General features: G+C 43.5%; 1 long non-coding RNA gene across 1 annotated transcript in view; it reads right to left on the bottom strand.

The window, feature by feature from the left end:
* Nucleotides 1-12442: 12442 nt before the first annotated feature.
* LOC147262968 (uncharacterized) overlaps nucleotides 12443-18530 on the bottom strand; it is a 355221-nt gene continuing 349133 nt past the window's right edge. Inside the window, exons 3-4 of the long non-coding RNA XR_015112610.1 lie at nucleotides 13580-13728; nucleotides 12443-13460 (exon numbers count right to left, since the gene is read on the bottom strand). This is a non-coding gene — a long non-coding RNA (uncharacterized LOC147262968). The remainder of the gene's footprint in view (nucleotides 13461-13579; nucleotides 13729-18530) is intronic.

Raw genomic sequence — 18530 nt, 5'->3', positions numbered from 1 at the left:
CAGGTGAGCAGGTGTTTCCAGACCCTGAGCGTCCACAGTCCAGGAGGGAAGATTCATGGCCCTCACACTGGAACACCTGAGCCCAGAATGGAGGCTCTGCTGTTCCAAAAAGTCCAACCTCTAATTGGCCTTCCTGGATGAGTTTTACATTTTACTTTCTATTGCTCACTGCAGGTCCAGTCAAGTGAGAGCACTTTTCCTTCACCTGCCTCAGCATTTTGGGACTCAAAAGTACTGCAATTGGAGAAGGGTGGAGCCGACAGGGAGGGAGAAGAAAATGTGCTTGAGAAGCAGCTAAATACATAAAAACTGATGCTACATTTCCAGGCAGCACCTCTGGTTTGAAGTAAACATACTAGCTTTGTTTATATGTGATCTAACCTCATGTACACAGCAAGTTAATGGTGTGATTCTCATGACACTCCTGCCTAAACTGTATAATACAACATTATTCCACATTTATACTTGGATTCATCTGCACGTTCCAGTTGATTTGCACTTCTGGTTGGATGCTAGCTGCATGTCAGTACTTGTACTCTGAACAATGACAAATTTGAATCTATAATTGATGTTTAATATACATCATCGAGGCTATTTGTACGTATTCAGTGGAAAATGTTTTTATTGCACCAGGTGAACAAGTGCACCTCCTAAAATTACGAGTGTATATTAGGCCTGTCACAGTAACACGTTATGTTAGTTGATGTATCCCATCAATTTCGTACCTCTTATCTTGTTAGGGGTGCCGGGGGGCTGGAGCCTATCACAGCAGCCTTCCTGTGAGAGGTCAGGTTCAACCTGGACGAGTTGTCAGTCCATCACAGGGCCAACACATAGAGACAGACAACCATTCACACTCAAAGCCACACCTACGGACAATTTAGAGTATCAATCAGCCTCGTCCCCTCTTGATGTCTTTGGACTGTGGGAGGAAGCTGGAGTACCAGAGAGAACCCACACAGGAACATGGAGAACATGCAGACTCACACAGAAAGATCCTGTGCTCAAGTTTGGGCTCAAACCTGGAACCTTTTCGCTGTGAGGCAACAGTGCTGACCACTGCACAACCATGTCTCCCAGGATATATTATCCAAGAATTATTTTGATTTATGATATGATTATTGACATTTTCACAATTTTACCACTTCAATAATTATGTACCACCTAATAAATCAAGTGCACACTTTGTCTTTGTTCCTGTCATGACTTGAGCTTGGACGAGAACCCAAAGCCACGACTCCCAGGCAAGGTGCCAGATGAAGAAAGTTTATTACTAAAGTACAAATCAAAACCACTCTTATGAGGAAAAAAGCCTAAACTACAAAAACTCAAACTCACTCGACTGAGGAGAACCTGACTCGACAAAGTGACAAAGAAACTCAAAGTTAGATCAGGTAAGGAGCATGGCATGGAAACAAAACCTGACTAGACAAAGATTCAACAAAAACACAAACTTGATGAGGCATTAAATGACGTAGCACGTTTGGAACTGACGGAAAAGACAAACTCGCACCAGACAAAGAGAAATGCAGACGACATAAACTCATGAGGTGACGGAAACAGGAGGACACAGTCGGGGTGGGGAAGACAATCAGACTGGTGGGAAATCCACCACGGGGAAGTGGAAGTTACCAGAAACTGGGAGGATAGTTAAATTTCAAAATAAAACAGGACGTCATGACACAACATAGACACATGGCAAACAAAGAACACCACTACATGCATGGACATGACAGTTACAAGAGTATTTAAGTCTGTTACATCACCAAAGAGGACCAGTATCATGATGGGTTTATTGAGAAAGGACTCCAAAAAGAAACTGAAATTCCAGACTGGAGTATCAAGACTCTGAGAGGGTCATGTTCACTCAGACCTGGATTAACAACTGTGTCATGATGAGTTTCCAGGACCTTTTCAATTACGGTGCTATGAGCCAACTTAAAGGAAATGGAAGGGAGCTGTGCCCCCCCTCCCCCCTCCCTCAGTGGAGGAGGAGAGGAGCAGGAGACCTGTCACAGGAGAGGAGAGGTGCTGGTGACCAGTAAACCTGCCTCAGTGGTCTTTTCTGGTGTCAAATGCTCACACGTACACACAATTATCACAGTTACTGAGGACAGAAAAATGATGGAGGTCGTACTGGAGAAGAGTTCAAACTGGAGCCAGGAGGCAACGACCATTCCATCATCCATCTTCCAGCATTCCCCTCCAGCACTCACTATCACCCAGAAGTCCATCCTGTTAGACTGGAAACCTCCAAACAACCTCAACATCCTACAGTGGAAGAAGCTGCTGATGAGCAGAAATCCCTGGAAAAATGTCTGCATCCATCAACCATGAAACCACCAACTTCAGTAAAACCTGGTCCACTACCATCAATAAATGAACCTCTGAGATGCCTGACCTCCAACCCTCAAAGTGACATTGAACACACAAACACCCAACACATTCAACACACACACACACACACACACACACACACACACACACACACACACACACACACGAGCTCCACTCACCCTTTATTCTTTTTAAAATGTCTTTATTTGTTCATACATTTGTTTTCATTACAATATTATAATTATATTATATTTGATATTATTGTTGCTGTATTAGAAACATTTCTACTGATCATAGTGATAACAACAAAAGCATTGAAAAGGATACCATTGATTCTGAATAATGCAGAATTACTGCATGATGAAATTATTATTATTGTTATTATTATTAATACTCTAGAGATAGGGCATAGGAGTGAGCATGTCAGAGTGAACATCACACTTGTGCGTGATTCAACATGGCGGCACACATCTGAAGATACGAGAACAAGCTAACTCCTTAAACGCCGATTCACACAGTTAGATCAATCGGAAACTCAAACCACGGTAAGAGATTTTCAACTCTCTCATCCACAAACAATCCTCAAAATAGATCTGGAAGAAGAGACAGTGGAAAGTCTGCAGGAGTACGTCGACGATTGCTACCACCTATTCGTCATGGGCAAGACGGACAACGCGACGACCCCACTTCCTAAAAGAAGCCGACCGTCCAGCGCACCCTCATCGCCCGATAAGGATTTCGGAGACATTCTGGAATCAATAGACAAAAAACTGACAAGTTTCGATGCAAGACTCTCTCTCGTGGAAATCCTCCACAGAGTTCCAGGCTCTCCGTGAGTCGCTGGAATTTAGCCAGCAACAGGTGGCTTCACTGGCCGCTGAAAATCAAGCCCTTAAAGCCTCCATTAAATCACTCACCGAGGGGGCGACGGAGATTACTGCGGAGAACAAGCGGATGACAGAGGCCATCCTCGACATCCAAGCTAGGAGCATGCGGGAAAACCTGGTATTCTCCGGCATACCTGAGCAGACGGAGGAAGACCCCGAGATGTCCATCAAAGACTTCCTCCACAAACAGCTGAAACTTCCGATGGAGACCGTGAAGAACATCACCTTCCACCGGGTGCATCGCCTTGGAGGGAAGAGACCAGAGAACCGGCGGCCCAGACCCATCATTGCGAAGTTCGAGCACTTCAAGCAGAAGGAGCTGGTGAAGAGCCGGGGCAGGGAGCTGAGAGGAACGGACTTCAGTGTGAACGATCAATTCCCTAAGGAGATGCTGGAGCGCCGCAAACGCCTGTTCCCTGTAAGGAAGAGGTTCATCAACGGAGGATCCCGCGCTGTCATCGCGGTGGATAAACTGTACGTTAACGGCCAGTTGTTCCGTGATCCGGAGATCACCCCTTGGCTCTGCTAAAGCGCGTCTCCTCTCTCCACCCGGAACTCACCGGATTCAGCCGAGAATTGTATTAGCATGATGAAGGTCATGGATTAAGGTAACACCAGTTTCTCTCATTCGTTGTTTTTTTTTTAAATTTTGTTTTTTTTCTTCTTTCTCTTTCAATACTGTGTTAAGCCTAAAACATAAAAACGCACATGGTAGACTGCTACATGCCGAGTTTACTCACGAGTGTGTATTTTTGTGAGTATTTATGTGTGTATTTATGTCTCTCCTTTGTCTTTCCTTTCGTTGTTCTGTGTTACATGTTATTTTTAAATGTGATGTTTATATGGTTTGTAGTGCAGGGATATAATATTGTTACATTTGCCACACACATGCACTCTCATCCTCTCTGGCGCCACCACACACGCGCGTGCACAAAGATACAGGTACACATTCTCTCTCTCACTCACCTACTTGTTACAACTTACACTCAGTAGATTAGTTTAGACACGAACAAACTACGGTTTGTCACTTGGAATGTACGTGGAATTGGCTCACGTGAAAAACGGCTTAAAATTTGAACACACCTACAAAATTTACAAGCAGACATTGTCCTATTACAGGAAACCCATCTACCTAAAACAGGTAATCAAGTGTTAAGCCCACAGTTCCCGCACACATACACAGCGAGTTATAACACCAAGCAAAGAGGCGTAGCCATTCTGATTCACAAAAACGTCAGGTTCACTTGTAAAAACACCATTGTAGACCCAGAAGGTAGGTTTGTAATAGTCACCATATCCACACACAACACAGAGGTATGCATGGCCAGTATATATGGTCCAAATGTTGATGACCCCTCCTTCTTCCACAGCTTCTTCACTGCACTCTCAGCCCACTCAGACACAGCACTCATAGTGGGAGGGCACTTCAACCTGGTATTGAACCCACAAGTGGACAGAATCAGTAGAGCAGCTAGTCAGCGCAACTGCCAATCATCCGACATAATAAAGCAGTACATGAGTGATTTCGGTCTTTGCGATGCTTGGCGCTCACACCACCCCACGCTTAAGGAATACACCTACTACTCACCAGTGCACCACTCCTCCTCTCGTTTGGACCACTTTTTAATTAGCAACTCAATTGTGAAGGATGTCTTTGACACCAAGATTCACCCCATTGTCATTAGCGACCACGCACCAGTCACTCTGACACTCACAAAAAAAACTAGAACACCGCTTTCTAAACAATGGAGATTTAATACATCATTGCTCAAGGACCCCAATTTTATTAAATTCTTTAAGGAGGAATGGACAATATTCTGTGAGATAAATGACCAGCCTGATGTCTCAGCTTGTGTGCTATGGCAGGCGGCAAAAGCAGTCATGCGGGGCAAAATAATATCTTACTCTTCATATCAGAAAAAACAGGAGAAAGCTCTCGAAACAGAATTAAATGAAAAAATTAAAGCCTTGGAGACAACTTATGCCGCCTCCGAGGAGGAACACCTACTGAGAGAATTAAGGGAATTAAAACTAAATAATTTACTCGACATCAAAACACAATTTCAGCTGCAGAGACTACGCTTGGAGAACTTTGAACATAACAATAAATCCAGCAGATTTTTAGCGAACCAACTAAAACGGAACAAAGAAAGAGCAACAACATCCTCCATTAAGGACTCCAATGGGGAAACAACGTGTGACCCAGAAGAAATCAATTACATTTTTAGGGAATTCTATAAAAAACTTTACTCACCTGAGATTAACCCATCCAAATCTTGCATTGAAAACTTTCTAAGCACAATTGACTTGCCAAAATTAAATCAAGACCAAATAATGGCTCTGGAGTCACCTATTTCTATCGAGGAACTTCAAGAAGCCCTTAAACATATGCCAAACAAGAAAGCCCAGGGACCAGATGGCTTTCCTGCAGAATTCTACAAAGAGTTCTGGCCTGAGCTTGCACCAATATTTTACAAAATGTTCACTGAAATACAGGAAACCTCGACCATGCCACCCAACATGAACCGTGCGATTATTAGCCTTCTCCTTAAACCGGACAAAGACCCAGCACTTCCATCAAGCTATCGTCCAATATCACTTATAAATGCAGATATTAAAGTCATCAGCAAGGCGCTCGCTAGAAGGCTTGAAAAAGTAACACCTCACATAATACATCCTGACCAGACCGGGTTTATTAAAGGACGGCACTCTACCAACAACACACGTAGACTTATCAACCTGATAGACTACTGTAAGAATCAGAGCAAGGATGCCATAATTGTCTCCCTAGATGCAGAAAAAGCATTGGACAGGGTAAATTGGAACTTTCTCCTCACCACATTACAAAAGTTTGGGTTTGGAGATAACTTTGTGAACTGGATCAAAATATTTTACCGCGCTGCCAGTGCTTGTGTCAGAACAAATGATCAAACTTCTCCAAGCTTCTCTCTCCAAAGAGGAACCAGACAGGGTTGTCCACTTTCCCCTTCCCTTTTTGCTATATTCATAGAGCCACTCGCAGCTGCAGTCCGGCAAAACAACAACATCAAGGGAATTGACACTACAAATGTGATCCATAAGATAAGCCTTTATGCTGATGATGTATTACTTTTCCTACGGAATGCACAATCATCTCTCCCTGAAACGATAGCACTCATTGACAAATTCTCAACCATTTCTGACTACTCTATTAATTGGAGCAAGTCAACTGTTCTTCCCATCAACTCAGGTTTCCAGAGTACGCTCGCCGTACCACTACGGCCAGGAAACATTAAATACCTGGGCATCAACATCTCTGCCAAATTGTCTGACTTGACACGGCTAAATCATACCGCCCTAATCAAAGAAATAGAGGACGACCTCACCCGGTGGCGCACACTACCCATATCACTTATGGGAAGAAGAGCAACAGTAAAAATGATGATCTTGCCAAAAATCAACAATGTTTTCTCGATGGTTCCGACCCAACCTCCCCGGACTTGGTTCAAAACACTCGACTCTAACATCTCCAAATTTCTCTGGAAAGCTAAGCCACCACGTATAAGCTTAAAGACTTTACAAAAGAGTAAAGACTATGGTGGCTTGGAACTACCAAATTTTTATAATTACTACTTGGCCAATAGATTGCAATACATACTAAAATGGTTAAAGCCAAACTCATTAGACCAAGCATGGCGCGATATTGAACAAACATTCTGCAAAGAAATCCAAATATCTGATCTCCCTTTTATCAGCCCTGTTATCAAGCATCACAGCTGCTTTAAGTACATTAGCATCAGCAACACCCTCATAGCCTGGTGGGAATTTCTCAAAAGCAATGGGCTCTTGAACACCCCTTGCAGGCTCACGCCTATCTGGAACAATCCTGACATCCTGCAAAATAAAAAAACAATACATTTTGCTGCATGGGCCAATAAAGGGATTAAAAATCTAGAGCATATCTTCCAAGACAAAGAATTCATAGAATTTAACCAAATTACAGCAAATTATGGTATCAACAAAAACAAATTTCTGGAATATCTTCAGCTCAAATCTATAATACAGGCACAGTTTGACCTTACCCAGTTAGACTTAGAGCTTCCACCTAGAATAACAGATTTTTTACAAATTTCACCCCCTAAGCTACTGTCTAAAATTAACTCAACAGTTTCAACAACAGAACTTATAATCTCTATTCCTTCATCCAAATGGGAGAAAGATCTGTCGATCAACCCACACCCCGGGGGGGTCGCACCCACATTTGGGAGGGGTTTGCTAGCCTCGGCCCGCCCTCGGGCGGGCTGGGCCCTGGCGCGGTGTCCTGGACTGCCGCCACTCCGGACAAAGGGAGGATGCTAGGGGACGTCTGAGGATGGGGGCTGACCTCCTTGATGCTGATCGAACTGGGGGCCCTGACCACGGGCTGCTGGCTGGGGGTTCCGCTGTGCACTGGGGGCCTGGGCCCTCCCTGCCCTCTGACTGCACGGTGGTGGGCCCTCTGCCCGGATCTCCGGACAGTGCCCCTTGGTGCTCCAATCTGACCTCTGGACCAGGGAGGCTAGACTCCCTGTCGGCTGGTTGCAGGGGTGACGGGGTGGTCAGCGGGGCCAGTCTGGAAGCTGACCCCCTGTAGGTCTGGCCCATTCCTCAGCCCCTCTCCTTGCCTCTCTGTCCCATCACATCACATCTTATGTATCACTAGGCCTTGAGGGGCTGGACCCCCCAATTTTAATCACATCGTAGACATTTAGGGCTTGGGGGAGTGCATGAGGATGTACTGGGAGACTCTGCCGTCTGCAACCGGCGGGGCTCCCATGCCCTGGGTGCCTCCGCCAATTTTAACCACATTCTAATCATCCACATCATCACATCTACATTCCCATGCACAACATGCACCCTGCACCATGTTGGGATGGGGGGGCAGCTGGGGCAGGGAGTGGGTCCAGTGCTGCCTCCTTTGCTAACTGCACCATTGCGGGCCTGGGGGCCTGGCCGGGGCTCTTCGGGGGGTGGGGGGATCCTATTCCCGGCATGGTGGTTGGGCTGGGGTTGGTCATGGGCCCTGCTGCTGTACGGTGGATTGCTCACTGGCAGTTTCACTAAGTCTGAGGTGCCCTGGACCGTATCAGCATCTATGGTGTTCTCAGCCCCTGTATGGAGGAAGATGAGAGTATGATTGTTTTGTCCGGGGGTGGCGGTCCTGGGCGTGCGTGCCTTCGGCTCACCCCGGCGGGTGGGCTGGACCTTTCCGGGGAGTGGGGGGTCCCGGCTGGCTGGCTGGTGGTGCCCTATAGCCTGAAACCCTCCTGCTCTGGGGGGAGGGGGAGAACAGGGGATGAGTAGAGGGGATGGGGATCGAGGGTTGTGGGGGGGATAGCTCTGTTCGGGGGCGGTGGGCCTGGTCGTTGTGGTGGGCTGTGGCTGCCCCGCCTGGGTGTGGGGTGTGGGTGGGTGTCGGCCTCGCCGCTGGCGGACCCCTTGGGGGGCTCTGGTCGGGTCTTGGGCTGGGGGGCCCTGTGCCCCTGGGCTCTGCTCATGCTGTGGGGGGGGGGGGGAGTGCCCGGCGGGACCGAGGTCATCTCTGCCCCGTCTCTCTGTGGGTTGCTTCCGGGTGGGGGTTGCTGCTCCTATGCTTTCCTATGGGTCCTGGCATGGGTTGGGCCTGTGGCTGTTTCCTGGGGGAGGGGTGGCCTGGGGCTCCCCGTGTCCTGGGGATTTCGGGGTGCTCTGGTGACCTGGTCCTGACCAACCTGCCATCCTGGACTGGGGGTGCGATGTCCTGGCCCCCCACATCAGCTACAGCCAGCTACGCACAGCATCCAAGATAAACCGTAGCACACACACATACAGGTACACACGCGTATACACACATACACGCATGGAGCGCACAGCTGACCCATAAACACACACTCAGACATTTATCTTAAAATTATATTAAACCAAATGGTAAGCCTGCACCGGAAATTCTGCAACCATTGTTTTTTGTTTTTTTTCTTTCTTTTTCTTTTGTTGTTGTTACTTTTTCTTTGTTTGTTTATTTGTTTTTTATTTGTTTTTTGTCTTTGTTTGTTTTTGTGTTTTTGTTGTTGTTGTTTTCTGCTATTGCTGTTGTTGTTTTTTTGTCTCCCCCCCTCCCCCTTGTCTTCGCTGTCCTGTCCCTGTTCTCTCTTCCTGTCCACTCCTGAGCCTCAGTCCGGTAGCTTCATCAATGAACCAACACCATTCCTAATAAAATTAAACATAAATGGCGACAGGAGGAGTTTATCAGATTCCTTCTATGCAGAATAAAACTGCTTCAGTACAACAAGGCACCAGGAACACTGATGCTGCTTGCCTCAGCTACTGAACAGGACAGGTTAAAAAAAAAAAAATTATTAATACTCCAACTCAATCAATATTTTGTTCTATTTTATTATTAATAATATTATTATTTCAGACATTATAACTATGTTCTGGTCTCTTTCTCCTCGTCCACTTGCTTGTTTATATATTTTTTGACAGTAGAAATGCTACAAATCCTGTATGAGGAATCACTACAAGTGGAGGAGGAAAAAATATGAACAGCAAACCAGAGATGAACAATTTATCCTCATTCACCATTATTATTACCAAACACAAGTTATTAATGAAATGTGACACTTCTCTCTCCTTATTATAATTATTATTATTATCATTATTATTATTATCACTGTTTTTGTGGCATCACTGTTTTCTGGTTCTCATCCCTACTCTTGCTATTATTGTTCTGGCATTAACAACGTTGTTAATGATGACATCACCTTTATATTAATATCACAACTATGGTTAATGTTTTTCTTATTATGGTGATAGTCATTAATTACATATTTCCACTCTTTGTCTCCTATGTGTTTGTTTATTCTTTGCTTTACAAAATTATTGTGGAATTATATTTTATTGATATTTCTGTATGATAGAAACCAGAGGTTCTCAATTACAAATGTTAAAAGGCCTTAAAGTAGGATTTATTTCTCTACCCATTCATTTATTCTATTTCTTTTTACAATGATCTTCTTCAGATGTCATTCATCAGCCTACCATGATAGATATTCATCATTCATTATCAATATGATTGAGATACAAAGATAATGAACACAACACACACACCATCAATTTACACACAACACTGACACAATATTAGTCTCTCATTATTAATGAATTATTGATTTGTTAAAATTATTTTTAGCTTATTCCTTTTTCCCCCAGATAATTCTTTTAATTTTAGCATTTCAATTCATGAATTAATCTTGTTCATTGTTTCCTCCAATTTCCTGCCTCTCCCTTTCCAGTTTGTCCAGTCCTCTTTAAAGAGAAAACACACAAAATGACTTTCAACCGTCCGATTGCTCAACTACTTGAATAAATGAATAATAAATAAATGAGACAAATATGTCATGAGCAGACGCCCTGACATTGGGTCTGGGGGTTGAACTGGGAGGAGATGGAATAGCGGCTGGTGGCTTCCATCAGCAGCTTCCTCCTTTCGTTTGGTTCCACACCTGACGCTGCTAACGAGTGGCTAGCCAGCCTCAGCTGTGAGCCTCTGCTGCTGATGCTGACCGGTTGCTAGGCAACCAGGTTCCCCCCTTCTCCTTCTCTCTTTGGGACACTCATACACACACACACACACACACGTTATCACTTTGTATCGTTTGGTTAGATTGAATCGTTATACCAACGTGTTGCTGATTGATTGATGCATTGTGTTTAATAAACATTTTTAATCATAAGAGAGAAGTCGCAGTGTCTTTTGTGTCCAAAACTGTGGTCACGTGTCTCAGTGATAGGCAGCGCTCTGATCTCACCCTTCTAAGATCAGAGTTGTCCCTGTTTAGTTGAGATTACAGAATATTGACTGTTTAGTGGATAAACTCTGTATGAGACTGACAATTTTTCCAAATTTGGTCAACATTTTAGTTTCCCTGAACTCATCAGGGTGGTGCCCCGATTGATTAATATTCAATCTTAATTAGTATTTCATTCAATAATCAAAAATTGTATTCATAATTATTGACAATTATAATTTTGACCAAATCGCTCCTCAACGCACAACATTGGCAATAAAGTCTTTTCTGGTTCTAACCCCCCTCCCCAAAGACACACACACACACACACACACACACACACACACACACACACACACACAATTTCTGCAAATGTGGCTTCAGTGTCTTTGATTCTTGTCTCTTATTTCATGGTTCAGTTGTTGACACTCGGTCTTTTCTCAGCGTTCCTGTTATCTTGTCTCTCCTGCTTCATGTAAATTAAAAGAATATTTTTCAAGTTGATCTGAAACTAAGCTGAGACTAGTTAGACTGTGGAGGACCGACACTCTCTGGGTTTAGCAGCAGCTCAGCCACCTCATGTGATTGAACTACTGTGTTTGTACCAGCACACTACAACTGGAGAACAGTCCATTTATTTGACTTCTTGACATACGGAACACAGAACATCAGAGCAGTTGAGGGCCGACTGGAGCAAACAGTGAGGGAGTCAATCCAGAAATGCAGCTGCTGCCTCCAGGACATGAGCCAGTTGATTTGAGCCGTTTCAAACACACGTCTATCTGAACCATGCAGATCAACAACACCTCCAACAGGAAGCCTACCTGAGCTCCACAGCACCAGCAGCACCAGCAGCACCAGCAGCACCCTGCCATCCATGTCCAGTGTCAAGCTCCTCCGATCGTCTGCTACTAGTTTCTTCACTCTTATTTCCTCATCAGGACTCTTAAGTGCAGCTTTTCATGTCCGTGTCAACAGCTCCTGATGTGCTGAAGTGATACAAAGATAAAGCTGAGGGTCGGACACGTCATCCACATCAGCGTTGTGACACTCATGATCTTCTGATCAGATGAGCAGTTTCCTCTCCTTCACTGCTGCAGACGCATCAGACTGTCAGCACCACATCTCCTGTTTCCTGATATAAAACAACACGTACTTCATAAAACAAGCCTGACCAACTTAACACATTTCATGTCAACTGCATTTAACAACACAGAGATGTTTTGTTAAATCCTACTAGAGGTGAATCTCATCCATGATTCTCCAGACATTTTTTAGGACCTCTGACAGTTTCAGCATCTGAGGAGGCAGACGACAGCGTGTCTGAAACAGAGGGTTTCAAAGTGAAGTCCTCAGATAAATTAGCTGAGTTTCACTGGACTGCTAACGAAGGTCAGAGGAGAGAGAGATAGAGAGAGAGAGAGAGAGAGAGAGAGAGAGAGAGAGAGTGAGAGAGAGAACAAGCAGTGTACATAAGAATGAAATTTCATTCCAGAGGCAAAAACTCAACACTGCACAACAAAACAGTGAACCCTCCTGAGCTCAGGATGAAAGCAAGCTTTTCCCAGGCATTTTATAAAAGTAAAATCTGACAAAATCTCTGATCTGACTTTTAAATCCATTTATTAAAATGACACTTTTACTGACTTCAGGTGATTTCCTTGCTGTCGTTACTTCTCATTTTTAGGGAGTTTCTTGATCGTCACTCAGGACTTCATCCCCCATCTTTGTGAAGGAAACAGGAAAAAAAGACTGAAAACTGACACACATTCCTGGAATATTAATCACAAACCTGCCAGAGGAATCATGAATAGAACATACAGGAAAAAAGCTAATTCACTTTAATGATAGTTCTGAGTGTCAACTCACTGATCCTGGATCAGATTTGAGTTTAAAGGATAAAAGCAACTGGACTTGCTTGAATGTCTTGAAGAGGCTTCCAGGTACTTCTTATCTTGTAGTAACTGCAGTACTTCAACCTTTAACTTGGTCATGTTCACACATTGTCACCACATATTTCAAAGCAGGGAAACTGAACTGGTGATTCAGGCCTGTTAAAAGAACCCTGCAAGTGAATGTGTTGGTCAGACCAGCAGATTGAGGGCCAAGTGTTTCCATGTATTTCTGTGTGAGAAGCAGCGTTGCACCACAGGCTTGTATTTTTGTGTCAAATCTACAAATCTTTGTTCAGTCGTAGAAGCAGGAGGAAGGGGAGGACATTGGGTGAGAGTGAGAGTCAGAGGCTGATAGAGAGGAGGGGGGAGGCCGGTGGAGACAAACCACAATCATGAGACGTTTATCAGCAGACGTGCAACATTTAGAGAGACGACCTGATAGAAACCTGTTTTTGCTCTTAACTTGCTTTTGCTGGTCCACAATGTTGGAGAGAAGAGAGAGAAATCCACAACACTGGACCGGGCTGATACCAGCGGAACCAGAGCTCCGCTCCTCCAACCTAAAATTAACTTGAGGTCACTCGGTGCATTTTGCTGCTTCCTAACTTGATCTTTTGAAACACATCAGCTTCATCAGGAGAGTGAACAAGAAATGAAATGGTCTCCCTACAAGAGTCACCTTCAAGCTGCTGAGGCAACATGGCTGCTGATCTCTGGTCCTTTTGCTTGAAGCACCGTTGCTTCCTTGACCGGCTGTTTTACTGCACTCCTGGACTTTGTCTGATAGAACAGAAATATTCAGCCCCCTTTTCCATCATTGAAGCGCTCCTGTTAAAGTTCAACAAAAATACAAAGGACAACAGTGAAACAAAAACACTGATAGAGAAGAAGGTTTACTCTTTTTGAATTTGTGTCCCATCCTATGAATCCAACTCATTGTCAAACTGGCATTTTCATTGACTGATGGTTTTAATGACTGTTATTTTGTATTTTCATATCTGCTTTGATGATCAAGTTGAACATTGTAGCAGACTTAAAAATATGAATCAAGGTACTACAGCATTACATCACATTACATTAGACAGTAACAAAGTTATCAAACCAAATATTACAATATTGACGTCTTCCTCCACTGCTGCCTCAGTCTCATCAAAAATGTCAAGTTCAGCTGCGCTGGGAATCCACAACTGTTTTTTTTTAACTACAGAAAGAAAGCATGTAACAAAATAAAGCTGGATTAAGTTTAAAAATGTTTCAAATGAAGAACTGCTTCAGCAGCTTTTAATGTTCACAGTTACATCATGAATTTGTATCTTGTCCATTACCAATATTAGTGGATAATAAAAAACTTTCTCATTCAAGTTGAAACCTGCAAGAGGCAGCAGACAAGGTCAAATTATTTTGACACATCAAACTAAACAACAATAAGGTGCATACTGCCCTCTACTGACTCAAGCTGATAATGCCACTATGAACTCTCAGGAAAAGAGAAGCACAAATTAAACAAAATAATACAGGACACCCCCCCCCCCCCCCGCCCAAAAAAAAAGAAATTCAACAAAAAATGTCCTCAAAGAGTGAAGTTTCATCAAACCTTGTGTCTGTATGTTGTGATAGTATTTTATACACAAAATGAGAGTAAACTCACCTCCATGTTTGATGCAGTACAGAAAAAGAACATAGTTCCCTTCATTCTCCTGCCATTAAAGTTCATAAACTAGCAAGAATGTCAGGTAGCATTAGCATTAACTTCAGCTAAAGTCAACCAGCTTCAGGTGCCTTTAACAATCGCCTTACTCGCTACTTAAGGCTTTATACGCGGCGTATATAAAGTTTTAGAACCTGTAGAAGTTCATATACTTCGTTTTTTTTCTTTTTAAACCGAATATTCCAGGCACTGCGTTTTCCTCTGGACACCGCGAATCTTAGAGAACAGCGCGTGGAGATGGAGAGTGGAACTCAGCCCAGAGTTCCTGCGCGTGACTGCTGAAATAGCCCCGCCCCCTGAGCTGCACTGAGGCGGTAGAACAACACCCGAATTAACACCATGGAACTACAAACCATTTAAACCTGCTTTGAAGTCATTCAAAAAGACATTTCTGACCCTTGACGTCACGCAGCCCCCCCTCCACGTCCAAATCTCATCAAACTAGTCTCAGTCGTTTGGGCTGTCAAAAGAAACGTTGGGGCGACTTTGTTTTTAAAGTTATTCTATATTTGAAAAGATATTTATATTTTTACGAAAGACAGTACTGAAACTTTAACTTACCTTGTTTCATGATATGAACTTCATTGTAAACAGCTGAGTGATGGCTTCATATTTAATAGAAGTAACCAATGTTTAATATCATTTATTGTGAAGCAATGAGTGAAAGTGGAGTGTTGAAATTGTCTGACAGGAATCTTTATGAGATCCTTGTTTCTGTGGGGAACATATAGTAGGAGGTACGTAAACAGTCTGCACTGTCTGTCAACTGTTGAGAAAGTAGTGCTTTATTACTCCTGGTGCTCTGCAACAAACCTCATCTGTCAGAGGTGAGACACCAGCACCCAATATTACACATTTCTTTGGTAAAGCACAAGATTGAACGTTAAATGCTTAAAATAGAACAATGTCTGAAACTGTCATTCACCTTAAATGTGGGCATCATTATAACCATATACAGGACACAGAGCATGGAAGAAAAGATGAGGACAAGTCTCTGCTACAGTCAGTGGGAATTCATCAGGAATAAATTTGTTTTCAGATAAAACAAGGTCAACAGCTGTTATGATGATGGTCACATGATTTAAAAGATTAAAAACAACTCTCTGTATCAAGGTGAGATAGAGTTACATAAATGAATAGAACATTACTCACTGACTGAAAATTGAAAAAGCACCAGACTTTGGTCCAGAGCTTGGTTCTAACGTTACTTGACAGAACTTTTTTCTACTTTTTTTTCTTCTTGCAATCAACACTGCCCAGAGTTGATTTGAGGAAATAAGACTCACACATTTGATGAAGTTTGGTCAGACGGTGCAGACACACTTGACACCCAGAGAGGTGAGCAGGTTTTGGACCAAGTTGAAACTTGTAAAGTATTTGAGACAGAAAATGAAAGAAAGCTGTAGCTGTGTTCTGGTTCTGCGTGTGAACACTTCGGCCCCTAAAGGTAGCGTCTGCTCCTGCTGACTCAGGGCAACATTGAAGAATGTGGATGCCCCTGATAGAGGAGCAGGTCATGATGATGCCAGATGAACTTGCGGAGCAGAACAGTTGCCAGTCCCACTTGTCTGGCTTGTTGGCAGTGGATTGGTGGAGAGAGCAGCCCTGGTTCTTCAATGAGCAACCATGACCTCATGCACACTGAGCTGATAAGCTGATGGTATCTGGTGATATCTGATGGTATCTGATGGTATCTGATGGTATCTGGTGTTATCTGATGGTATCTGGAGGTATCTGATGGTATCTGGTGTTATCTGGTGGTATCTGATGGTATCTGGTGGTATCTGGTGGTATCTGATGGTATCTGGTGGTATCTGATGGTATCTGATGGTATCTGATGGTATCTGGTGGTATCTGATGGTATCTGATGGTATCTGATGGTATCTGGTGGTATCTGGTGGTATCTGATGGTATCTGGTGGTATCTGATGGTATCTGATGGTATCTGGTGGTATCTGATGGTATCTGGTGGTATCTGATGGTATCTGGTGGTATCTGGTGGTATCTGATGGTATCTGGTGGTATCTGATGGTATCTGATGCTGACTACTTCATTGACATGTGGTCAAAATGTCTTGTGTTTCCTGAAATTAACTGAGTGCTGCTCAGTAAAGTTGACATGACTTGAGATTCTATTCCTGCTTGGTCCATTTCAACATTCTTATCCTTCCTAGCATTGGAGATAGAGTATCAGTCAGGGCTGTACTTGATTAGTACTGCATATAGTACACATCAGTCACTGCCATTACACAGTGGAATGGAAGTTGAAGTACTGTTTACCAGCAAGCTGAAAACTGTTGTGGTATTTGACAATTCTATTGTTTCTGAATGAAAATCACGTGAAGGAGAATCATTGAGACATCCTAAAAATGGCTGAGGTCTGCTGAGCTGCAGCAGGTCTGAGCTGCTTTTGATGCTCAATTAGGGGTTCAGTCTCTTACTCAAGGACACTTTGACATGGTCACCGGGGGAAATGAGGATCAAACCAGCCACCCTTTGGTTGCCAGACGGCCATGCTACTCCTGAGTCATGTGACCTGGATAAGATGGTGAACTACAGCTGATCGCCATGCTCGCAAACCCCCTTTTGTTTGGTTTGGTTGTTGTTTAGTGACTGTGGATGAACACACAGGAGAAGTTGTGCATAAATTTGTGTTCCCTGTTCACTTGAATATATGCAGGAGTATGAGGTGGAAATAATACTTGTGGGAGAATGAGAGTTAAGTCTCATCGCTATGACCTGTGCTGACACTTCAACATGTCAGCCCACATAACAAAGATGGCAGTCATCTGGGAAAGCAAGTACACCACACATACACATGGTAAAGAGACGCCACACACAGGCAGCCAAGGTCCAAGATAAGTGTAATCGGGGAATGTCCCATTCCTTTCTGGTCCTTGAAGATGGTGTGAAGGCCATCACATCACACAAACAAACACACACACACACACACACACACACACACACACACACACACACACACACACACACACAGCCTGAATACAGTATAAAAAGGTATGTCATATTCTGTATCAGTGGGAGGACATCTTTAACTGCACTGCTAGGAGGGATCGTCGCTAAGAATAAAGAGATCCCCCATCTGGCACCTGAGACTCAGTCCTCTGATTCCTCTCATCCACCATTTTCCACCACGACATGCTGTTTATTTTTGTTATTATTGAAGAACTGTTTCCACTCCCTTACAGGTAAAGAAAATGGATGGCTGGATGGAAGTCCCCAAACTGTGGCTGTTCTGAAACTCTTCTCCTCAATCACTCCTGAGTTGACACTCTGAGATGGGAAACTCTGAGTATCTGATTCCAGAACAGCTGATCTGAGTTGCTTCAATCAACTGTGAGTACGTTCACCTTGAGTTGCACACGTGCACAACCACGACAAAACGCCATCATCAATGGAGCCCCGATAAAGAGTCACCATGACAGCCAAGAACAAAATAACAAGTTATTTCATGACAGTGGAGTTGGAACACCACTGCAGCAGCGAAGGAGAGAGAATCGGCATGAGAGAAAGGAGCTACCTGAGTCAAGGCAGAAGTTTGAATGTACTTTTCCATTGATTTAACATTTAGCTGTAAGAGGTTGTAGCTTACACTTGTAGATATTAATAGGAATAAAATCTGATTTTCATTCTGGTGCCATCCAACAGGGGAGGAGTGGACTGGGGAGAAGTTAAAATGAAACATAAACACACCTTTCAAAAGGTAAGCTGTATTTTGCTGGGCAATGATTGTACCTCAATTTGATTTTATTTTTTTAAAGATACTTAAGCGATGAAGTAAATATGAATTCAGTGGCTACTTCAAGTACTGATTTAAACCCCTAAAAAATGTTGTTTTAACATTACTTGATACCCACTTAGTAGATTGTACATCATACAATGTTGACACATTTTTATTGACGTCAT

This window comes from Aulostomus chinensis, chromosome 4 (assembly GCF_037954235.1).
Source record: "Aulostomus chinensis isolate RoL2024-O1b breed Wild chromosome 4, RoL_Achi_v1.0, whole genome shotgun sequence".
NCBI classification, from domain to species: Eukaryota; Metazoa; Chordata; class Actinopteri; order Syngnathiformes; family Aulostomidae; genus Aulostomus; species Aulostomus chinensis.
Note: the sequence above shows the minus strand (reverse complement) of the source record. Positions and strands in the feature narration are given on the sequence as shown.